Source organism: Aulonocara stuartgranti (genome assembly GCF_965226115.1).
Source record: "Aulonocara stuartgranti genome assembly, chromosome: 15".
Taxonomy (NCBI): domain Eukaryota; kingdom Metazoa; phylum Chordata; class Actinopteri; order Cichliformes; family Cichlidae; genus Aulonocara; species Aulonocara stuartgranti.
The window spans coordinates 4,449,106-4,475,227 of NC_138951.1; the positions used below are offsets into that span (position 1 = coordinate 4,449,106).

General features: G+C 41.5%; 2 long non-coding RNA genes across 2 annotated transcripts in view; one reads left to right on the plus strand and one right to left on the minus strand.

Moving 5' to 3' along the window:
• LOC309689881 overlaps positions 1–10,974 on the plus strand; it is a 44,853-nt gene extending 33,879 nt beyond the window's left edge. The window contains exons 3-4 of the long non-coding RNA XR_014271543.1: positions 4,063–4,097; positions 10,650–10,974. This is a non-coding gene — a long non-coding RNA (uncharacterized lncRNA). The remainder of the gene's footprint in view (positions 1–4,062; positions 4,098–10,649) is intronic.
• LOC309689882 lies at positions 53–25,394 on the minus strand. Its single transcript, XR_014271545.1, has 3 exons — positions 25,360–25,394; positions 14,268–14,389; positions 53–1,866 (listed from the first exon to the last, which is right to left on the minus strand). It is a non-coding gene; the product is annotated as an uncharacterized lncRNA (long non-coding RNA).
• Positions 25,395–26,122: the final 728 nt, after the last annotated feature.

Genomic DNA, 26,122 nt, shown 5'->3' on the forward strand with positions numbered 1-26,122 from the left:
CCAGCTAGAAAGCCAGAGTCAATATTTATGGATACTGAACATGTGGCACGCTTCTCTACCCACTAATTTGAGCAACAAGTCCACCTCCAGATTATACGACCTCTCAGAGATCACAAGAAAGGGTCCAAACCTTGCTCGCATGGTTCAAATATTGAGAAGTACGCTGAGGTTGGTCGCACACAAGAAGCTGTGCGTAATTTAGCAAATTGGCAGAGTGTTTATTTGTTTGTGATTTAATTTCCTGTGTAAATAGGGTGCAAGAAAGTTTTGATCAGCGAATCGTGGTTGCTCCTTCATCCACAGAAGTTGTTGCTATTTTAGATATTATAATTATTGTATTGTAAAATCACTTTGGGCTGGCTTTTGTCAAAAAACAACAATAAAAAAGACTTTTACACTCAAATCCTCCAACATAAGTCTAAAAAAATAATGTATTATGTTATTAGATGCATCTTTTGAATTTCATGCAGTGTCTTTTTTCGTGCCTGGTTTGCTAACCTGAACAAATCACTGCTGTAAAATCAGTATCAGCAGTGTAAAACATTTAGCTCTGTACTGACCTCACACAGTGACAATTTACATTAAGAATCACATAAACATTTTTAATACATTTAGCTAGTTAACTAGTTGGTATAGCTGCACTGCAGCTACTTTGATTTTAAAGAGAGAGGCAGAAAGACATAAATACAGGGATCTGCCCTTTGAATGCAGCTCCACACATAAAGACACCACGCGTCACTCAATTATATGTCTGCATGATTAGAAGCTTGGGCTACGTAAACAGCCAGCGTCAAGATTTACATTTTACCGCTTAAGCACAAGCAGCTGTTTACAGGCCAAAGGAGGAAGGAACACTTAGCAAGCATCCATACATGATGAGGAATAAGGAACATGCATCTTCAGCAGATGATGCTTTCAAGATGTTTTCAATTCAAGGTTGTTTATGTAGATCTAATGGAATATTTGGTTCGAATATTAAATTGCTTTTTAATCTCTCAGCTCTGCTGCTTCTGGGTTTTAAACATGTAAGTCTTTGCAAGCATCCATTTGAGTAAAACTGCTTTTAAACCCCCATCTAAAGTGATGCTTGTTTCTGTGGAACTACATGGGCAAACACACATAGTGGAGTACCATGACCTTTAGAATAAAACACATACTGGCAATATATATTTAATCAGGTTCTGTAGGTGATGAAATACCAAGACTCATGCATAGATTCATATATACAGTATCAAACAGTCTTAAGTCACTTATTCTTTTGTATTTTGCTTCCCAGGAGACTTTCTTGTCATTTTTAAAAGTGAGAATAGTTCTCAAACTTTTTCTTTGGAGATTTTCTCATTTTCTTTCCAGTCCTTGTGCCTGACCACTTCCAGAGAAACACATGACCTGTGAATCATTCAACAAAAGCTGCTAAGTCGGGGGGGGGATTAGTTGTATCTACACATAATAGAAAACTTAGCAAAGACACCATTTTAAGTTGTATCTTTAGGCATTTGTTCCTATTTCCTTAGCTGAGTCTACAAAAACTGCCAAAGATAACATAGTTAGACAGGCATAAAACAGCACTTTTGCAACAATAAAGTGATTCCCAAAGAGATATTAGCTGAAAACTTGGCATATCTAGGCGTGGAAGGCAGTGTGCCCTTAAAAACTGAGAAAATTGGACAAATGCAGGACAAAACAAGAAGGTGAGGCCTAAAAACCTGTCTATATCTGAGAAAGAGTATCTGATATTCATATCCTCTAGAAACTGGAAAAATCCAGCAAAGACCTGACACAGGACCTGAGAGGTGCATCTGGCCCTTCAGTTGATCCATCTGCTGTTCACTGAGCCTCATCAGAAATGGTTTCGTGGTACGGTGGCTGTCAAGAAAAAAAAGGGAGACGTGGAGAAAAAGCTCAGGAATGCAAGATTAAACCTGTGGTAATCTGTTTTATAGCACGATGAACCCAAATTTAAAATGTTTTATTCAAATCATCGTCAAAATGTATAGAGGTACATATATATATGGTAAAACACGGTGAGGCTTTGTCATGGTTCGTTTCAGTTAGTGGCGTTGGAGATCTTGTCAAAACTGATGGAATTATGAAAGTAGATTGTGATTGGTCTCCCCGGATCTCAACAATGTTAAAGCAGTGTGGACTCATCTTGACAGAAAACAGAACAAAAGGCAGCCAACATCCAAAGAAGAACTTTTAATGCCCTTAAAGAAGCCTGGAGAACTATTCTCAAAGACTGCTTAAAAGAATTAGAAGAAAGCTTGCTAAGAGATTTCAGGATGTTTTGGCCTTATATACTGTATTTCCATGTATATGTGTACTTGTTTAATAAATTGCTGCACCTATTTTCCTAACCCTAGGAATATATAAAGAAAGTGTGTGAAAAGAGTGGCCAAAGACTTTTTAAAGGTACTATATATATGTGTGTGTATATATATATATATATATTTTTTTTTTTTACTTAAATGCTCACTTTCACAGAAATCCCTATCAGTTGTAGAAGATGAGATTGAACCATTAGATGACGTAGGATATTGCTTAAATCTGTGTGTTTATCAAATGTAAGATACTCTGAAGGTTAAACAAAGCTGATAAATGTCATATCAAAGAGAGCAAGGTCAACTATAATAACATTAACAATTCTATTACATACCAAAAGCTGTGAAGAGTGTTTGGTTGTAAGTCTGTGTATGTAAAAGGGGATAAACAGAAAGATTAATATCCTGATTATATAAAAGTAGCATTAAGTAGCATTAAGCATGTTTAGGAATTTTGAATTCTATTAAATGGTTCTAAATTCTTAATATGATCTGGTCCTCTTCTCTCATTGAAATCACCAGAATCTGTGGAGTCTCTATCTATTCATGCATTTATGTGCATGATACATTTATGTGTAAATGCAAGGTAGCAACAATTGGAGCTCAGCTATGCAGATCACCTGAAAACTCCTGTTTCTCAAATGTCCCTTTGAGACTGGCTCCATAAGAAAACATTATACACTTCTTTGTTAAAATGCTCAGTAGTGCAATACAAATAAGCGGGTTTACAGCCTGGTAGTATAAACAGTTTTGAAGCTAATTTAGTTATGCTGCTAATTTAAAGCTAATTGTAGCCATTTAAATTGTATTAATGTTAGAATTGAGGTATTATTAAGTGTGTAAACACTCTGAATGACAGGTGATTGACCAGCTCACTTGTGGGAAAACAATTCCCACAAGTTGGAAAGTACATTTTGTTTTAGCCTGTATTTTGTTTCTAGGGTTATCTTCCCTTTTCATAGGAATTATTGCTAATCAAGCTAGTTAGCCTGTGCTATCATTAGCTGATAACTCTACAGCACTACTCTCCTGCTCAAAGATGGTCACCTGTGGTTTCAAGGCTGCTGACTGCCAGAATGCAACACTCAAGGCTTTGACAGTGTGGCCAAACCAGATGATATTATCATTGTGGCTACAGTTATTTACACTGTATAGTTTTGCCAACATATAAGTAGAAGTTCAGGTTTGGCTAATGAAATAGTTGTTTAAACAAGAAACAAAAGTTACACTTCTTGACTAATTGAAAAGACAGAAAACCCTTAAAGACATTCAAAACTAAACACAGTTTAAATGGATTTTAGGTACTGTAATAGCTGTGCTAACCAGCACCGGAAAGCACAAGTGTCATTTATTTATATTTATACCTTGCATTAGAGTATATGTAAAAGTGGCGTTGTAACATTTTTGAACAATGCATCTAACCAATTAATATTTCTGACACGGACTAGCAAGATCAGCAGTGGTTAAATATCGAGTTGACTTAACATGCCCATTCCTAGATGTCCTAAGTCATAGCGATGCATACTAATCGTCGCTAAGATAAACTTGATAACTAGCAGGCGAACAAGCAGAATTTTTCACAAAGGAGCTGGAGGAGACCAAAACAGAGCTAAAAGGGAATCCTTAAGTTTGCAAGGTAGCTAGAAGCACAACATCAATTGAATGCTAATTTTGCCCTGAAACTGCCAGCTCTGAGGCTATGGCAACTCTTCATTAACAAGTTTGTCTTATCTGTTTACAGAATCAACTCTGAGGCACCTGATCAGAAAATGACACGTAAGAACACGCTGGCTGGGCTGCTGCTAATGTTTCAGTATTTTGTTTTCTCCTGAGAGTTTAAAAGTTAAGTTCTAAAACAGAAAACATCTTATTTTTCATCATGTTTTTTTTAAGCTGTTGTGAAAAAATATCTGCAACATCTGTATACAAGCATATATATATATATATATATACACACACACACACATCTGTAGCCAAATGCAAATACTGGCTTTCACAAAACCTGTTTCATTGTTGTATTTCATTATCGTGGTGTCGTGCCGAGTCTGATCCCAGCCGTGCAGCCTTGGGGAACAGAACACCAGGCTTGTCTGACAGAGGGAGAGAGAAGGCTAGTAGGCTATAGGGAGGACCTGATTGTACTTTGGCATCCACAGAATGACATTATAGCTGTGCGGTTTCATGATAATAATAATCTTCAGAGCAGCTGTATAAACATTTAACTGACATCCACTCCCTGGGCATGCAGTATGTATCTTTAACTTCTACTAGGGCCAGTCTGATGCAACTATTCATATCGCCGCCCATCTCTCTCTCTCTCCTTCTCTCTCTGCTTGAGATATTTGATCCATGTTAGAATTTGCTGTAAATGTCAATGGAAAATGAATGTTCATATCGCATTAAGCTTTTAACGTTTGAAAGAAAAGCACACTGTGTTACGAGAACAAGCTTAGCGAGATGAGTTACTGTTTGGACCCACACAGAGCTCTGACAGTTGTCTTATTTCATTTGGTTTAAAAAACAGTTTTCAAAATTTTAGGACTTAACACAGGCTAATAAATTTAGACAAACCCCTTGCTCTGGCCTCTCACAATGTAGACTATTTCCTGGTAACATTTGTCTTAATTCCTGGCAGTTTGTGTAAATATTTATGCCACTAAACTAACTCTTCTGTATACAGTAAGCCCCCCAATCTTCCCTGGAATGCGATTTAATTGGCGGTTTCCTCTGTTTATCCTGTTTCATACGGTTATGGGCGAGCTTACTGTAATGAATAATCAGGTAGATAAAGTGTAGCCTTAAATTAAATGTCCTCCTTAAAGAAAATCAAATGAAGGTTAATACCTGCTTCATGCCCCCTGTCTGTAATTCACGTTCTCTCATCACATGCCAGATTACCATTATGTGTCATTTGTAATACAATAAACAGACTCCAGATGGCTTGGATTCTCTTGAATATACACAGAGCAACAGAAGCTATGGGGAGAGCTGCTGTATTTTACTCTGCCTTAGTAAGCCAGGCCAGCTCTCTTTCAGCTGTTGGCATGTTATGTCCTGAAAACTTGCTTGCATAGTCTCATGCTGTGAGACAAGCAAATGAGGACAATGATTGAAAAAAGGTCCAGAGATTGAAGATTAGTGTGCGTTTTGTCGGTTACAATGAGAGTAGATGACTAAGCTTGGACAAATACAACGGTATTGATTCCTTTTGCCTGCATTATATCCACTGACATTTAAATTTGTCAAGCTGACAGCTTTGCAAGCTATATCAAAGTCTTTCACTCGCTGCTTGCACATCTCTGACATCGCGAGGCGGAGCCGGCAATGTAAGCGAAAAGCGAGAAGAGAGCGTTTCTGATCTCCCGATTCATCTTGGCTCCTGCCTTGTCATTGCACGCTGTGCTTTTTATATCCATATTGTGGAGTTTTGCCACGGCACCACAAACGGACATGTGTGAAAGCTGGTTCCTTTCAAAAACGCACTAAAGCATATGCGTGACATATGAGACGTTGGCTGCAAACTTATCTAAACACCTTTGTTATGATGGGTATCTCACATCCGACAGTGATTTATCTGTTAACATTATTTGGCCCCTCTGTGTTTGGGGCAGGGGACGAGGAAAAGACCACTCGTTTGGTTTATGCATGGATCATTGAGGAACACTGGGCCTCTTGTCAGTATGTCAAATTTTACCCTAGAATGAAACATTGTATTTTCCTAACCTGGTTAAGTAATCACATTACCTAAGACTCCATAAAGTGGAACAAACAGTAGCTTATAATCCCGACTTCTTTTTATGTGCCTTGAGTGACAGATTGGCTTTCATCAAAGAGGCAGGCAAAGAAGTTATATAGTCATTTTGCTATGCTAAGAACACTAAATTGATCCTCATATGTGGAACATCTGGTGAAAAGCAATTTCCACCCAAGTGTTTTAGTATTTCCTCCTAATTAATTTCACATGTACATGACAAGAGAGAGCGGTCTCCCAGAACCATAGCACAAAAGCCAGCTTTGTTTCACCATAAGAAAAGTAATCTGTGGTCCGGGGTTGAAAACTGTCTGTCGCTTTGATGCCTGAAATCAATGCTGAAAGCTGCATTTTGGTGGGGCTAAAAAAAGTCACATCTTGCTCCCTAGTGACACAGTCAGGCTAAAGGTTTACATTTACATTCAGTCAAGTGGTGACTCGTGGAGCAAGCGGGGCACGTCGGACAGAAAAAGCCGAAGGTGAAAGAGAGCAGGCACAGGAGGAGTAAAAGGGTGAGTGTTAAGCTGCCAATCCAAGCCATAATGAAGGAGTGTGAGTTAAAAATGCAGACTATTAGAGGAGCTGTTTGCATTCTCCACCAAATGCTTGAAACTGTGACCCACGGCACCTTAAAGCAGCAGTAATGTGAAACAAATCCGCACTGAAATACACATTTTTCACTCCTGTCTTTAAGTCCACACATCTTCTGCCCGACGATCTCACAGATTAACCATTAGTGTCACGCAGCAGACCGACTGTATATCACAGCTGTCTGAGAACCCGGCGCCTCAGCTCGTGGAGGTGAGCGTGAGGCAGCTGTGAGACACAACACTTCTTGTTTTTACATGTCGAGATGACAAGTCAAAAGAGCTCCTAGAACAGCAGATGAAAAGTTGGCTCGATCAGATTAATCATTAAAGTGAGAGATACGAGCACACTGCGGCATTGTTTTTAACACAATCTTGATGCCGCTCAATCTGAGACCTCTGTTTGAATAGGGCGTCTGGGACCACCTGGATGAATGTAACTTTTGTTTGCCAAAACCACACATTTCTCACCTGAAGGTCTCTCTCTCTCTCTCTCTCTCTCTCTCTGTCTTTTTTCTTCTTTTTTTTACAATGGGGTTTCCCCCCCAGAGAGTAAGAGAGTCTGCTTTTCATCTCCCCAAGCTCTTCATCTTGAGAGGAGATGTGATGCATGGCCACAGAAGGAATAACTGTCCAGAGGCAGCTAGCGGAGGTCTTGTCTGTGTATAAGTGAACATGAATGGGTGGTATTTACCCACACAGATGCAGAAGTGAGATACAAGCAGGTGTTTACAGGGGTGTTTGAAGTTGAAGGGAGATGGTGTGCTCCGATTAGAGCCTCGAGGAAAGCGCGCACTGTAGGTGTTTTAGCCAACACAGAATGAAAAAGTCCTCATCCCTCCTTATCTTTTCATTTCTTCTTCCCATCTGCTATGTGTTTTTAAAGCTAAGCTTGACTTTCAACTCAATTTGGCACAGCGGAAGCATGACATATTGCCATTCCAATCATGTTCTTGCTTTGCCCCCCTTTTTTTATACTACCAGTGACAAAATAGCCGGTGTTGGGAAAGAATCCATTGCGCTAACCTCCAAGTCAGTGGCTTTGTTTGTTTTCTTTTTGTTTGCTTCTTTGTATGATAAAAATAATTTAAGGATTTCTATTGTTCTGGAGACCACCTTTACCTCCTTTTGTCGTGATGTTCAGCTGAAGCATCCAGTGCTCTGCTGTCTGCAAATGAAGAAGCCCTCCTTTCTGTTGCAGCTTCAAAGCATTTTTGCCTGAGCGGCAGAGTTACAGGCTCTTTGTGGCATAGGTTATTTGTCAGAGGGTTTGGAGAGTGACTTGTTTTACTCTGTTCTCTTAAAAAAAAAGGTCCGTCCGCGAGTGCTCGAGCAGTCTAAAGTTACAGCCATGAGCCCCGGTATTACAACCTGATGACTGACAGGAAAAATGGGGTGAGCTCTTTTTGCCGGGCTCTAACAAAAACACCAATAAGATGAAGAGGGAAACAACAGATTAGACTACTGATCTCAATCTGCTCTCCTTTTGGTTATTGGGAAATAATAGCTCTGAAAAGGAAGTCATTTAAAAGGGGCCTTTAATCAATTCGCCTTTGACGAGCAAAGCGGCATGAAAGGCTGCAGCGAGAGGGAGAGCGTGCTCCTATAGCCCTGAATGTTTTTGGTGTGTGGGGGGAAATACGGGAGAGATGGGCTCTAATTTGTGTTCTCATGGTGTCCAAGCATCTCCAAAGCACTTGATCACCACCACAGCAGGCCTTGATGCCATGTGTGAGTGTAAATGGTTCCAAGGCTCCCTGGTGGTAAAAATCCCATTGCCAGAATGACCACCAACTCGAAATGAAACAGTACCCTGTTTTTAAAAGGTCCCATTAAAAAAAAGCGTTTTTTTTTTTTAAAGGCACATAAGGTAGCAATTTCCTTCAAATATGGTGTAGCCTGATAACTGTTGAAGTAACTGACACCATGTCGCCGTAAATGAAAGATTTTTACAGTGTGTATGAAGCATTAGTTAGATTTAAGATAGTAAATGTTGAGGGCTTTTGTTTGTTTTTTTAACAAGTTCTAATTGTATGCAGACATTTGCGACCTCCACACTGTATTACATTCTTGTCATCACTGTAATTCTTTGCCTCTTTTGTTTTACAGTAACAGCCAGAGTAGTAGGGTCTGTGTACAGAGTGATTACTTTCTTCATTCCAAAGCATGCACAAATCTGTTTTAAGTTCAAGAGAGGAGGAACCCTTTAATTTAAACCCTGAAATGAAGTCATTCATTCCCTGTTCAACTGCACTGCGACCCATAAGGTTAGGTAAACAAGTGCCCCTTGCATTACTGTCAAAAAGACCCAGCCCCTTGCTTTGCTGTGATGTAAACTCCCTCAATCTTTTTACAGTGTGCATGAGGGGAAACTGGCTGGAGATGGAGGAAGATATTTCTGTTTCTTTTTTTTTTTTTTGATAAAGGAGGGAAGCAAAGTCAGTACCTGAGTCTGTTCTCAGGAAGGTGTCCTACAAGGAAAAACGTTGCCTTGTTCCAAAGCAGAAAACTGAGGAAGGGAGGACAGGCCACAAAGCGCTGAGCCCAGCAGGCCTGCTCAGATCTGTTACCAGCTCCAGCTCCAGCACGGCCTGGAATGTGAAGAATCCTACTGGGCTGGGGTTCTAGTGCAGGGGTCCAAACCTCACATTGCTGCTCATACTCATTTTTCCTTCTCTCTTAGTATTGTATTTGGATAGGTGATTGTAATGTAGCAGGAATGTAGAGTGAGAGTTCTGCAGAGAGCTGTGGACAAAGTTGAAGCTGTAGTCGCGAAACATAAGGAATCTGCTCGGCCTGAATATTATGTGGAGATTCCTGAGATTTTAAAGCAAGAGTCAGCGATTAAGAGAAGGAAAATCAAACAAAGCATCTGTTTATTTAAAAAGAAAAAAAATCAATGAGCAGCCGCAGCTCTGGCATGACTAAGAATTATACTCACTAATGTGACACTAATTGCTTCTTACTCTGTCAGAGGACAAGAGAGAGAAGAGACAGAGAGAAAGAGGATGAGGAAAAAAAGGGAGAGAGAGTACCAGGTGCTGACTGAGGGCAGTAATGACTGCCAATGGAATGCCTACACCCATAATCCTCTCTGTCATTGCTGACAGATCCTCTTGACCTCTGAACTTCTGATGTAAGAAAGGAAAAGAAAGGAAGTCACAACTTAATAAAATTACCCGATGGTTAGCACTTGTTTGGGAGTGGCAGTTGTCATTGGCTGTTTGATTGTTGGACTGTTTGGACAGTGAAAAAGTTGGTGATATATATATTTTTTTCAACATTTCATTTGAGAATCAGTAAGATGGATTTTAACCTCCCACTGCTTTTGATTTGCCCTTTGATAGGAGCTGCGTGCATGTGTGCACGCCAATAAATAAGGTCAAAGGGGAAGGATTTCACAACAATAGCAGCGAGGGTGAAAACTGAGATACGAAAAGGTTTTTACGTGTTGCCTCTGTGCATGTCAAACAAAACCACCCCCCCATTTTTCTCTCTTAGTTTTTGCTCTGATATGGCCTCTCTATTGCTTTCTGTGGTTAGCCTGGCTAATCAGTCACACATTACATGAGTATCTGCAGACCTGACAGGAGATGTGTGTGTGCTGGAGGTGCACTGCGATCTATATTTCAGCAGGCAGGCTAGGTCTGAAGATTTGGGCCAAAGCTGTCATCGATTCCCTCTGCCTTGTCATCAGCCTTATCTGATCACACTATGTTGCTCCCTCCATGTTCTCCTCCCTAATGGCTAATGGAAACACAGACTTGCTGTTCTTTGGACTTTTAAGGGAGGGCTTCCAGATGGGCTATTAAACAATTTGTTCAGTTTAGTAGCTGTTTTTTGTTTAATGTGTTATCCCCTTTTTCTCTGGACTCTCTGGACAGGGACATAGGACAGCCAAGAAGACAATGCTCAGTCATTTTTTGAGGGAGTGAAATGTAACATTAAGATGTTCTGCCTATTTTAACGTTTGCTTGTTTGCTATTTCAGCGCTTATCTTGGAGTTGACCGGATTGAGTGAAAAGAGGATGCATTTATCTGTGACTTGAACACTTCCGGTGCCCTCCGTGACAATAGGGCAGCAAACCCTGTAACTGGAAGTAAAGTATAACAGAGTCCCCTCGACATCCTGTAAACTCTGTAACTAGCAAACTACCACCTTTGCCGCTGCGCCTGAGAAGTTTGAACTCCGTGTATGTATTTATTTTAGACAGTTGCTTCTCCATCATCCTTTTATGTTCATCCTACAGATCATATAGGACTAGAGGATGATACTGTTGTGTACGTTCCTGTGTGTGAGCGTGTCATCATCATGTTTCAGGCCCTACTCTCTTCCTCCTCCTGAGTCTGCTGCACTGACAATTCGTTTGACAAACATGCAATCACCGTAGTCACAGACAGCCCCTTTAGTTAGGGTAGAGCGCAGTGTGAATTATGGTTGAGATGGAAACCTTTGAATTATGGGTAAGCTCTGAAGTGCCTCTCGCACAGGGAAAGAAGAAGAGGAGGAGGAGGGATCTATGTAGACTTGTGCCACAGAGGAGTGCTGACAGAGACCTGGCTCGGCAAACTGCAGCAGAACCAGAACAGCAAGAGGCTAACCCAAACACGGACCAGCAGAACCGGAGAAACCCAACTCGGGCAGGGTCAAACGGTGCATCTCACCGCGGAACAGTAAAGGAGGTTGACGGCGTGTAACCTCTTACCATTGAATCCACCGTTTGCCTAAGCCAGCTCCGCGAACACACGCTTGGAAACAGCATTGCAGACATTCCAGCCTAATTGTACATTTGTCCTCTTTCAAAGTGAAGAAGTGTTAGGCCAGATACAAAGAATCTTGGGATAGGGCGATAGCGCCAGGATCCGTCCCTAGCCTCCTGAGGGCTATTTAAAGGTGCAGTAGGCTGTATTTTCCGCCGCACAGTGAGGCACCCACCCTTCCGCCTGGCTCCATATTGGAACCAGATGCTGCTGCATGCGAGGCCCCACTAATTTAAGTGGACAGGGCAGATGGAAGCGACTCGCCCTGTATGCATACCACCCCCTGTTGGCTTTCATGTGATGAAAAATCTTTGCAATATGGCGGGGGAGGTTCACTCAGTGATCCATCCATGTGCTGTACGTTTACACATTGACATATGCACGTGCTCTGGTGCTGTTTGTAACTTCTGTGCCCAACCAAAGATAGATAGCAACACACACACACACACACAAAGACTGTGGATGCAGAGAAAGAAAGTATTTCTGCACCATCTGTAGACTTGAAAAAACATTAAGCTAATATTAAAAGAAATTGTATATCTGCACACTGAGAGCAGACAGTCTCTAAAATATGTGATATTGTTGGCATGCTCTATACCACTTGCATTCTGTTTAAAATTTATATTAAATTCCATTCAAACTCTGAATTGGTTCAGAAACTTTTGTGCTTGCCTCAATAGAAAAATACCACCTACTAACTTACTTGTGAAATTTCTCTTTTTCTTATTTATATTCAAAACATTCAGGCAAGTGCCGAAGTCTTTTCTGACAGCTGCGTATTATGTTGAATTTAGGTAGGTAGAGGAGAAGGACTATAACCCTGTCAGCAAACGCTCATCACCTGGTAGGAAGACAGTGATGCGGCGCTAAGCCTGCAACCCTATCCCACCATAAATTACAACGGCTCCTAGCAACCACAAGAACTATTGTATCGTTTCTTAGTATGCGTCCTCGTCCGGTATGTGTGGAAGTGCACGTGTGATGTAAGTGCATATGTATAAATGTATGTGTAGCTCTGCATAAGAAGTAGCCCTCCAAAGTGTGTCCTTTGTCTGTTGAGGTGACAGGTAATTGTGTCAAGGAGGATGGAGGAATTATGGTTGGGAAGCAATCTGAAACGTTGCAAAGCTTTAGAGCCAAACCCTCACTGGTGGTTAATTGCTGTGTGACTCTGCTGCACGCAGTCCGTTTGCTGGGCCTAACGTAGCGTGAAATGGATATGTAATGCCTATATATTCTACTTCAGTGTTTTGTCTGTAGCGACATACTGATTTAACTGTTTGGAAATTCTGCGTCACTGCATTTTAAAACAAAAAATCTCCCAGCTCTTTACAGGATTTTATGACTTATTTATTTTATTTCAACCAACCTGGAAAGTTTCCCTGCACTGACGGTCATTTGCAGACCTGTTGTCTCATCCCCTGGGATCATCTGGTGAATGTACACTAACTGTGCAGCAAAAACTCACAGATTGGACAGGAAATTTCTTCTTTGATAGTGCATGTTTGTTTAGCTGGACTCGGTTGACCTCTGTTGACCTGTCTTCTCAAGTTCAGCAGTCCTCAGTCAGAGCACTGCTTTGCACCAACAGCCATCCACCGACAAAACGTATTTGTTGCTTAACAATACACATACGAGTTTTATATGGACCGCTCAGTTTCTATTGTACAAAGTGGGAATGTAAAAAGAAATATAGAAATTTAACAGGGTGGTAAAAATGTGGCTGATGGTTGAAACAATTGCTCAATGTCAGGAAATGCATTTAAATTGATCACTTAAAAATAAAGTGGGCTCAAGCCAATGTTCTACTTTTAATCAGTGTAATTGTATTGACCATTTTCCAGTGCATCATATCAGAAGAGTGTAACAATGACTTTTTAAATACATTAAAGGAACACAGTGTGCAGAATTGTTTGTGTTTATCAGAAAATAATGTTAATGGAGAATGAGAGCACCTTTCGATTAAGAAATCCAATTGCAGCTGCAGCAAAACATCCATAAATACTGTACATTGAGGAGTGCGCACAAACACAGAGGGGTTCAGGGGTTGCATTGTTATCACGGATGCCCTGTGGCTGTGATTAAGCACTGTTTGCACTACACTTCTGGTGTCCTAAAGCTTAGCTAGATGTCACAGGTATGATAGGAATGCTTGAGTGCAGAGGGCAAGAAGGGGTCACAGCTAGGATGTAAACATCAACATTTTCTTTCTTAAAAGGATTTAGGCCCACTTGAAGGAAAAAAAGCTCTACCGCAGCACAAAGCCTGATCCCTAGCACCTGGCTTTAGGCACAGACCTATGACCAGCTTCCCCCCCATCTAATCCTCATTTAAAACCATTGGAGGGGGCTTAAAACTGACCTCAGATCAGCTTCTGAGTTTGACTATAGGCTTCATCAGCACCGGGTTGTTGCTGCGTGTAGGGATTGGGAGAGAGGCTTTGGCTGCAGATTGCTATCAGAGCAGACAGGAGTTTTACACCCTCTCTGGAACTGTGCCATAGTAGGCTGTGGACAATAGACCCTTTGTGCATTGCTGATTGGCAGATCTACTCATAACAAATACGCTAAATTGTAAAGTCAGAGTGGGAGGTGCAAGGATCTGATAAATCCTGGTTTTCATTAGACACAATGATTCCCTTTGCTTTGTCTCAAGATGTCAGTTTTGAAATGACAACTGGACGTTGTGTAACTCAAAGATGACTAGGGGAATACCATACAGGCAAGCTATCACTATGAAAGTAATAAATGGACGAAGAGACATAATACATGTTTCATTTGATTTCACTCCAGAACAAAAACCCCACCTCTGTCACAGCTGTATGGATATGGTTTGAATTAACCTCACCATCTCCCCAGAGGATGAGCTGTAATGATGCAAATTTAGGGCCTTTTTGACGAGACCTTGACACTTGATATGTTGGTCGACTCCCAGTTTCATTTTGGTTTCAGGAGACTCCACTGACACTGCTGGAAAGAAGAAAAGAAGAACTAAGAAAGAAAGTCTTTAGTGATACAGACCTGCAGCCCCATCTACTGTTGCGTCATACGGTATTAGCAAAAGATGCCCAGATGCAAACATGTGGGCTGATCCTGTCTCTCTTAACCAGAGCTATGCCAAGCTGATAGGGAAAGTGGTCAACACGAGTGACAGTCAGTTTTTCCCTCACTGGGAAAAATAGACTTCATGTAGCTACATCTCTACATCTTTCTCCCCCTCCTTGCTCAGTCTGCCTCAAACATGTGACCATGGTTATGCTAACGCAGCATGGGATGTGAACCATTTTTAGGCTGCGGCCACAACCGTGGCATCTGCAACCCTTCCAATGGCCTCCTCTGGAAATTGCAAAATCTGGATGCATGTGGCGGATGGATAACTTTAAGTAAATGTTCATTGAGACAGAGAAAAACTGCAGTTATTGTGAAAACCTGGGCTGTAGTAACCTCTGAATGAAAGACTTAGCGATTGTTTATTTGGCTTCTTCGCTTGCAGGAACAGTTTTATAAGTAAAAACAACAACAAATGCTGCTATGTACACAGCCTCATGCCTGCAGTGCCTGCTATGGTGCTGCTTTGGTAATCTGTAAGTGCTACACAGAGCATAGCAGACCAACATCTACTTGTTGTTGCTGTGTAATGCCTTATAGTTGCAGTGTTTTTTATGATCTGTGTGTGTGTGTGTGTGTGTGTGTGTGTGTGTGTGTGTGTGTGTGTGTGTGTGTGTGTGTGTGTGTGTGTGTCTTCCTCGTTCTGCTGAACTCTGCGTTGGTTCCCTTGCCTGTACAAACCCCGTGAACACTCAGCCTATGCTCAGGGTCATTACCCTCGGGCCATGCGCTACTGGTGTTTTGAAGGACTGCTTGCAAGTTCATCTCAGACCATGAGTTCAACTTCACACTGTGGTTAGCTTACCAACAAATACATGCAAAATGAAATCCCTTCGTCTTTACCGTTACTCTGATCTTTAATATTCTGACCCACATTTATATTTTCACTCACTGAGATCTAATTTCCTTTGCAGGCAAATAAACTGTATCATTCCTCCACACCTGCAAAGGTGTAAAATGAACAATTACCACTTTTTCTGAATGGTTTGAAAAGACTGTGTTTTCCCTCTCTGATCATTTTGACATGCAGGTTATGAGTTCTTTGTGACAGACTGAAACTGCCCCCCAGCTGCACCCCTGCAGGTGAATGATGTCTTCTACTTCCTAGCTGTGAAAGGGCCCTGTGTGGTCCCAGTTTCTTTACATCATACCGAAATGTGCGCAGACTGGGAACCTGTCATCCACATTGCCATTTGTTAATTGTTGACATTACGAACTGACCTTTTATCTCTTTGTTGTTTTTGGCGGTGCGTGTAAAGCTTCTGTAGAGGTGTATAGTATCTGCAGCTGTGAGGAACTGTTCCTATAATCTGTCTCAGCAGAACTGCGTAACCTGAGTAAGAGTGAGGTTAAGGGTCAGTTATTGAACTTGAATTACACTGGGAAAGGCCTCCCTCAGACCCTCACCACCCCTCTCAGCCACCCTGTGGGGTTTGTTTGTTTTCTCTCCCAGTCTCTCCCAGAGCTTACCCAGTCCGCTGTAATGAGTATTTAAAACACACCCTCAGACATGTTTACACTGCACGTAACAGCACTGACTGTGTGATCTTGCACCACACATAGACGTGTGTCAAAGTATATGCTTGTGCATATACTGTATGTGTGTGCCTGTAAATGCATGCATGCAAGCATGTCCTCTTTCATTCTAATTCCCACTCTCTGGTTTCCCCATTTCTGAAGTCTGTAGCCGGAGGGGAGGAACACCTGCCAGTATTTTCCCTACCCAATCTCAGATAAGACAATAGAAGTAGCAGAGGTATTTGGTTACACACAGAAACACAGCAAGGAATAAGACATATTAAAAACCTCCCTGTCTCGCACGCAGTCGCTGCAACTATCCAGGTGTTAATAGTGTAGCGAAAAAAACACACACATATTTGTGTGAGTTGACTTGGGTATGTGAGCCAAGGAGCTTCAGCATTTTTTTGTAAATTTGACCTGAGCCCCAAGCCCCGGGCCCCCTCTGCAAGCTGTTAAGTTTTTAATGTATCATTTTTCACTGCACATGTTCCGTGTTATGCTAGTTACCAGGAATTTGGATTGAATGGACAATGAAGTTCCTGGACCTCGAGAGAAGGATTACTCTTAATTGTAAGCAGAGGAGTGCCTTGTGGTTAAGGTAAAGGGAGGTAAAGTAATGCCGCAGCACCCTCTGATGGTGATTTTGAAGCAATGCCTCATTAAAAAAAAAAAGAAGGAAAGAAAGAAAGAAAGAAAGAAAAAACCTTGAAAGTCCCAGGATTGCTTTGGTCTTTTTATAGGAAAGAAACCACATCCCTGGTGTCTTTGAAGAGCTTGTATTCACTAAGTAGTAGTTAGGGCTGCCAGTACTTACTCACTATTTTATAAGTATGAGTCGTAAAAGAACCCTTTGAACTGAGCCTATTTAGAATCCCAAAGCTGATGGCTTTATAATTCAGAAGTAAAGAGACTATAGTCACATAATTTGCAGGAATGCACATGAATTACTGTTGAGTGTTTTCCCTTGCACAGGTGAATAAATGTTCAATGTTCACATTATTTTATAATGTTCGGTCTACCTCTCTGTAATTGAGGTGTTTGTTTCATGCTACACTCATGGTTATATGCACACATTCACATTTCTGTCCAAGCACACACTCCCGGCTGAGGATGTCGGTGAGGACCAAGGCTGTAGGCACATCCTGCCCAAGTTACTGTCTGAAGAGAAGTCGTAGTGCGGCATAGTGTCAGGAAACAATTTTTTGTGTGAGTCTAAATTTTGACAATACTCTTGAATTAAACATTTTGCAAGTTTTAAATTGCGCCAATTTGCTGATTGGACAAGATATTTCCCAATCAGCACTGTGATATTTGGTCAAATTTGAGTATTAGGTTACACTTTATAATTACTATTGCTAATAAATGAGAACTTGATAGCTAGTTTGTCTATAGTTAATAGTTATTGTTATATTTATATAACTATCTTATCAAAGGCTTCAGTTTGGGTTTGTCAATAATTTTGTCTTCAGTCCATATGAAATTCTTTATCATCAGCAACGTTCACATGCTGTGTATCCAGTGGAAGCAGTGTAAAAGGCTTCTAAGCAGAAACATTTTAACTGCTTAATGTGTGCACAAATGGATGGACCTAATGGTTTTATACCAACACTCATTAACTTGGATTAGAAGCTTCTCGGGATTTTACTGCAGTTGAAAGTTGGCTCACATCCAATATATGTGTATGTATGTATGTATGTATGTATATATATATATATATATGTGTGTATATATATATATATATATATATATATAAAAAACACCCAGCACGCCCCTGCGGGCGGTTTATCCTTCAAGCTCGGGTCCTCTACCAGAGGCCTGGGAGCTTGAGGGTCCTGCGCAGTATCTTAGCTGTTCCCAGGACTGCGCTCTTCTGGACAGAGATCTCCGATGTTATTCCCGGGATCTGCTGGAGCCACTCGCCTAGCTTGGGAGTCACCGCACCTAGTGCTCCGATTACCACGGGGACCACCGTTACCTTCACCCTCCACATCCTCTCGAGCTCTTCTCTGAGCCCTTGGTATTTCTCCAGCTTCTCGTGTTCCTTCTTCCTGATATTGCTGTCATTCGGAACCGCTACATCGATCACTACGGCCGTCTTCTTCTGTTTGTCTACCACCACTATGTCCGGTTGGTTAGCCACCACCATTTTGTCCGTCTGTATCTGGAAGTCCCACAGGATCTTAGCTCGGTCATTCTCCACCACCCTTGGGGGCATCTCCCATTTTGACCTCGGGACTTCCAGGTTATACTCGGCACAGATGTTCCTGTACACTATGCCGGCCACTTGGTTATGGCGTTCCATGTATGCCTTGCCTGCTAGCATCTTGCACCCTGCTGTTATGTGCTGGATTGTCTCTGGGGCATCTTTACACAGCCTGCACCTGGGGTCTTGCCTGGTGTGATAGACCCCAGCCTCTATGGATCTTGTACTCAGAGCTTGTTCTTGTGCTGCCATGATTAGTGCCTCTGTGCTGTCTTTCAGTCCAGCTTTGTCCAGCCACTGGTAGGATTTCTGGATATCAGCCACCTCCTCTATCTGCCGGTGGTACATACCGTGCAGGGGCCTGTCCTTCCATGATGGTTCCTCGTCTCCCTCCTCTTTCTTGGGTTTCTGCTGCCTGAGGTATTCACTGAGCACTCGGTCAGTTGGGGCCATCTTCCCAATGTATTCTTGGATGTTCCTTGTCTCATCCTGGACTGTGGTGCTGACACTCACCAGTCCCCGGCCCCCTTCCTTCCGCTTAGCGTACAGCCTCAGGGTGCTGGACTTGGGGTGAAACCCTCCATGCATGGTCAGGAGCTTTCTTGTCTTTATGTCAGTGGCTTCTATCTCCTCCTTTGGCCAGCCTATTACCCCAGCAGGGTACCTGATCATGGGCAGGGCGTATGTGTTGATGGCCCGGATCTTGTTCTTACCATTCAGCTGACTCCTCAGGACTTGCCTGACCCTCTGCAGGTACTTGGTGGTTGCAGCCTTTCTAGCGGCCTCTTCATGGTTCCCATTTGCCTGCGGGATCCCCAGGTACTTGTAACTGTCCTTTATGTCTGCAATGTTGCCTTCTGGTAGTTCAATCCCCTCAGTTCTGACTACCTTCCCTCTCTTTGTTACCATCCGACTACACTTCTCCAGTCCGAACGACATTCCAATGTCATTGCTGTATAGCCTGGTAGTGTGGATCAGTGAATCGATGTCTCGTTCACTCTTGGCATACAGCTTGATGTCATCCATGTACAGGAGGTGGCTGACAACTGCTCCGTTCCGTAGTCGGTATCCGTAGCCAGTCTTGTTAATGATCTCACTGAGGGGGTTCAGGCCTATGCAGAACAGCAGTGGGGACAGAGCATCTCCTTGGTAGATCCCGCACTTGATGGTAACTTGTGCTATGGGCTTGGAGTTGGCCTCTAGTGTTGTACGCCACATCCCCATTGAGTTCCTGATGAAGGCTCTTAGGGTCCCATTGATCTTGTACAATTCTAGGCATTCCAGTATCCAGCTGTGGGGCATTGAGTCATAGGCCTTCTTGTAATCAATCCAGGCAGTGCACAGGTTGGTCAGTCTGGTCTAGCAGCTGGATAGCGTAGTGGTTAAACTACACGCCTTTGGAACAGAGGATCGCAAGTTTGATTCCTGCCTGGGGCGTCTGTATCCAGTAAGGGTCCTAAGGCTAGACCCCCTATGCTAAGCAAGCCTACCGCAGACATGAGCGAGACAGATAAATATGAAGGCATGCCGGCTCGGACGTCGCCCGGATCAACAAGGTCCGCGTCAGGTGTTGAGGAACCAGGGCACCCTGACGAAAAGTGGGCTACTGGAACAAGAAGGCATCGGTGGGCAAGGGACGAAAACAGGGCGTTGTTGGAATGCTACTACGCAAGTAACCCCGGCGGAAGGGGCTACATGAATAGGATGAGGGACCTATATATATATATATATGCTGACATGTTTTGAAAGTAACACAGGAAGGGAGGTTAATACAGAAAACTGATTAAACTGTTGAAAGAACAGGATTAAAAGTACACAAGAGCTAAGCTTTAAACATGTTGCGGTCCATTTACCGTGCTACTCTTTTGCATATTGCAATTGTTTCATTGCTGTGTAGCATTTTTACTGTTGTTCAACATCTCATTATTTTATCTACACAATGTCATTGTTGTTTTTATTGTCACAAGACACACAATTGTTTTTTGGAAAGATTAAATAGATGAGATGAGAACATATTATCAAAATTCATATTACACATTGTTGTGGAGTACTTTATGAGAAAAGTATAATAATTATAACAAATTATTTAAGTATTATGACACATTTAGTCTTTTCATGCTACACTATATTGCCAAAAGTATTTGCTCATCTGCCTTCACACGCATGTGAACTTGAGTGCCATCCTGTTCTTAATCCCTAGGGTTTAATGTGATGTTGGCACAAACTTTGCAGCTATAACAGCTTCAACTCTTCTCGGAAGGCTTTCCACAAGATTTAGGCGTGTGTTTGTGGGAATTTTTGAGCATTCCAGAAGCGCATTTGTGAGGCCAGACACAGATGCTGCATGACCAGGCCTGAATTGCAGTCTCCACTCTGAATCATCCAAAAGGTGTTCAGGCTGAGATCAGGACTCTGTGCAGGCCGGTCAAGTTCTTCCACACCAAACTTGCTCCTCCGTCTTTATGGACCTTGCTTTGTGCAATGGCCCGCAGTCACGCAGTAACAAGGGAAGAGCCATCTCCAAAATGTTCCCACAAATTTAGAGGCATAAAATTGTCCAAAAAGCATTACGAGTTCCTTTCCCTGGAAGTAAGGGACTGGGCACAGTTCCTGAAAAACAACCCTACATCATAATCCCTCCCTACCAAACTTTACACTTGGCACAATGCCGTTGGACAAGTACCGTTCTCTGGCAACCACCAAACCCAAACTCATCCATCAGACTGTCAGACAGAGAAGGTTGCTTCATGACTTCAGAGAACACGTCTCTACTGCTCTAGGGTCCAGTGGCAGCATGCTTTACACCAGCGCTCCCCAACCTTTTTTGCGCCATGGACCGGTTTATGTCCAACAATATTTTCACAGACCGACCTTTAAGGTGTTGTGGATGAACACAACAAAATAAAACCAGTACCGGTACCCAAAAAAAGAAGATTTATTCATAACACACGAGAAAAGACCCAGGAAACCAGAGTTAACGATAAAAATGATACAAAAATAAGGATAAAAACCTTGAAAACCATACATTTCACACCCAAACCTCAACTCTCGCGACCTGGTACCAAACGACTCATAGGTCGGTACTGGTCTGTGGCCCGGGGGTTTGGGAAGTCTGCTTTACACAACTGTGTCCAATGCTTTTCATTGTGCTTGGGAATGATGCCATAGAAACCCATTCCATGAAGCTCTCTACGCACTGTTCTTTAGCTAATCTGAAGGCCACAAGAAGTCTGGAGGTCTGTAGGGATTAACTCTGCAGAAAGATGGCTACCTCTGCTTATCGTACGCCTCTGCATCTGCTGTGATTTTATGTGCTCTACCACTTTGTGGCTGAGTTAGTGTCATTCCTACTTAGTTATAAAGCCACTAACAGCTGACTGTGGAATATTTAGTAGCGAGGAAATTTCACGACTGGCCTTGTTGGACAGGTGGAACATCCTATCACGGTACCACGCTGGAATTCACTGAGCTTCTGAGAGCAACTTTCTTTCACAAGTGTTTGTAAAAGCAGGCTTCATGCCTCGGTGCTCGTGTTTATACACCTGTGACCATGGAAGTGATTGGAACACCTGAATTCAATGATTTGGGTGGGTGAGTGAATACTTTTGGCAATATAGTATAGTATATATTTAAACCAATGTTAAAAGACACAAACCTGCACTGGCGTGAAAAATCCAGAAGATGCTGCTAATGTACTGCCAATGTACTGTGTGACTGTATTTGGGTTCATGGAGAGGGCACTGCAGGCATCAACCTAAACAGACTTTTTGCCATTGCCAGAGGCTTTTTTTATGCTCCTAAATATTGCAGTTCTCAATACTCTTTCACAGGCACATCTCACTGGCCAGATAAAGGATTACACAACTTTGATTTCTGTGTCAACATTTAATATAATCTCAGATTGATTTGGATTGATTTTGCTGTGACAGACAAAATGATAGACAGGCATTTTTCATCCTGTCTGATCCAGGAGGATTTAAAACAGCACTGTCCTCTCACAGAGCTGTGAGCTGAGTTTAGAGAAAGCATTTACCCCTTATGAGCTGTGATGTAACAGGTTTGTACATAAATACCTAATTAGTCTAATATAATTTTAGATGGCTTCATGTCAGTGGCTTCTAAAACTGAGCGATGGCTGACAAAGTAAACAGGTGACATGAAGTGGCAGAGAAGCAAAGAGGTTTGACATACTGAGCTCGGACAGAATCCATAATCCAGGTTGAATGCGGAATCTGCACCTTAGGATACAACTCGAGTTTATATTGAAAGTGAAGGACAGCAGACGGCAGCCGTTTGGAACACCTGTTCTTCATCATGCGCACGTAGAAACGCTGCTACATTCATGTTCATTCTCTCTTTTCATCAGGCGTGAAGCACGTTATTCATCACATTTCCTCGCCAGAGCAGCGTATGGATCTTTCTCTATAAGTGTTTTATATGTTAGGTTCTGCAAAGGTAATTAAAAGTCAAGAGCGAGGTCAGGGAATCATCCTGGATTTCTCACGTGCAAATGAATGCACCACTGAACTGAAGCAGATCTCTTAATGCTTCAGAGAACATGGCCTTGCCTTGAATGCAAAAGTATTCCATTAATCAGTAACCAGCCTGAGGTCTTGCTCTAACCAGTGGTTCTCAAACTCTTGGGAAGGCCGCTGAAGGTTTTGTGTGGGCAATTGCGGGAGAACTATGAAGTGGAACTAAGTTTAAAGAACAGAATGTCTTTTGGACAAACAAAGAAAACTTTGGGAACCAGAAAATGGAAGAAAAAGTTTAAGAACCACTGCCCGGAACAAACGCCCATATTATCAACCTTGAAAAGAGGGGATGAACTCTTTGCTTGGTATTACCACTCTCTTTAACAGGACAACAGGACTTTATCCTTTCAATAAATGCAGAAATTAACTCAGAAATATTTTATTATAGTCTGACTTTTACCATTTGAACCAAACAAGCAAAAACTACAGATATGCATAAAGGTAAGTAGATCACGTTCAAGCTGTTGACTTTTTGACATATTTGGACAAACAAGCGTTTGATCTGCTGTGAAACAGTGCTTGCAGATACAGACAAGATAATATACACAAAGGACGTTTGCCTTTTTAGTTTATTAAACAAAAATATCAACCAAAGCACACCCTGGGTCCTTTCACTATGATTACTGACTTTTGACATTTGGAATAACCGTTCTGTGATATTGTCGTTAACCACCACCACCAAATAATACTCAAATATAGTCCGTACACATACATTCACACATTCGCTATCTTTTCCTTTTCCCCCTGGTTGAATTTCCAGAGTGCTCAGGATCATCATCAAGTTAAAAGGACTGCTTGGGATAATTTCAACGAGAATCCATAGTTGAATCAATGGCAGTAAGCTCCCTGGTCTCCTAGGGCAGTGAACTCCAAACCATAACATTTATCCCATCATGCTTAATGGTTGATATGGGGATCGCTTCCTGAAAAGCTGCCTGTCTTTAATCTGTCTTTCCAGAGGACATTTTTCTAAAGGGCCTGTTGTTCTCTGGTAAAATGTAGCTTTGCTCTAATGTGCTTTTTGGACATCAAATGTGGTTCCTGGCAATCCTCTCGTTCAGATCAAATTCAGGCAAACCCTCTGTGATTGTTGATGCCTACAGATCCCAGGATCTGTAGGCATCAACACTTCTCTTTGCTTTTCTGTCAATTAAACTCCTGGACAAATTGTTTCCAATTTTGCACCATTTCTTGATGATTTTTCTTAAAATTGAATGATTCATTCACATACTGTATTTTGAAGGTATTTTTAAAATTCCCGTGTGAGACTAACATGCATGCAGTGTGGCGATTACCTGGTAACGTGTAGAAGTTTATGTGTAATAACCAGTAATCCGTCCATCAGAACCCAAAACTAAACATTTCCATACATTTCATAGTGGTAGTTCCTACAACTGAAAATGTAGGACCAGAAATTATCTTTGTAAAGAGTTATTATTATGAATGAAACAATATTTTACATTACTGTGATGTGAATAAATAACAACAGCAATACAGGCTGAATGATGGTCTAACTTCATATCATAGTTCTCAAAAATATCTACTGATGTGCAAATACAAGACACTGTAGCTCCCCAAACCATGCTCTGATCACACTACAAGAGGTATAAAGGTACTAAAATCAAGAATTACTATATTTTAACATAATGACCATAACAATTTATCTTTAAATTAATTTTAGTTTACATTAATAATGACATTCAGTCATCAATACTATTTTAATAATTAACTTATTAACGGTCATCTTTGGTTAGGGGTCATTGGAAAATCTACTCAACATGAAATAATAGGTTTGTTACAACAAACATTTACAGTTGCCCTTACAGCAAAATAATCTGAATATAATGTAATGTATATAGGCTTAGTTCCTGTAAATCACACTTTAGCAATACTAACATTTTTCTAGCATATAAGATAAATGCCAGACAAACATGCTGTGATGCAGTTTTGCAGATTTACATTGTGTCGCTTACAAATACAGAAAATCTATGAGGAGTCTTAATAATTTTATTTGGCATTGTTCACGACATGAAACAAAATCATAACCAACCCTGGGTCCACATGAACCATGTGCTATTAAGACCACAACGATCTAATTTTCCTTTCTTTGGAAGTTTCTTTTCACCGTGTTGCCTGTTCTTCCACCAAACCTCCCTACTACCCTTTCAAAATAAAAGCCCCACACTTGACAACAGACTAACAGGGCTAACTAACAGTCAATAGGTTATTAACACAGAGGTAAATAAAGGGAGGCATTCTTGTATTTTGTGGCCCTCATTCCTGGTTATTTCACAAAAACCACACTTGTTTCCATAATGTTTCCATAGTTACCTTTAAACAAAGAAGAACACTGGAGACATAATGTAGTGTTAATTCCAGCATTATAATATTTTAATAGGTTAATGATTACCTTTGTATTTCCAGCTTACTATGCCACTATTACTACATTATTAAGGTGTTGTAATTGAAAGTACTACTGGCACCTAATCTGAATTCTCTGGATATGAATATATCATAGATGCAGGGGTGTAACTCTTTTTCCTTGTGAAAAATCTATCCAGCTTACTGCTTACCCTAGTTAGGGTCTGTGGATTTGAGACTATCCCAGCTGCCACAGGGTGAAAGGTGAGGTACACCCTTAATACGCCCATCCACGCTTATGGCCAATTTAAAATCCCCAGTTGGTGTCTTTAGACTCTGATGGAAAACTGGAGCATCCAGAGAAAACCCCTGCAGACAAAAGTAGAAGATAGAGCTAAACCTTCTTTCTGTGAGGCAAGATTATCCATTGTCTCTGCAATTTACAGTTCTTTTTCACATAACTGTACTTGCTGTAGCTTACGGCCATCTTTTCAAAGAATTTGTGAAGTTGTACTCCAAATAGATGTTGAGCATAGATGAAGCTAGATAAAGAAACTAGATGAGGAAACTGAGAATAAGACTGGCTCTACAAAATGAAACCCCACCAGCTGGTTTCCTGCTTTCTTAGTTTCTCTTGTGAAATACTGATTTGGTTTCCTTTAGCAACAAGTTTGTTTGTTTGTTTGTTATATAAAAAAGAAAGAGAAACACTCGACTGACAACTTGGATAACATTTTAATGGCTCAGAACACATGTAATGGGAAATTTGTGGTCTCAGTGCTTTTACATGCCAGCAGTCCTCTACTGTAATTTTGACTTTCACATAAGTGCTAGGGCTGATTTTAGAGGTAGGTCAAACCTCAGGGCTGATAGGAAGATAAATAACGGATACCGAAGTCTGAGAAAAGCAGAAAAACAATGAATTGATACCTTTATTAGTCCCACAAGGGGAAATTTCATGAGTAATTCTTGGAA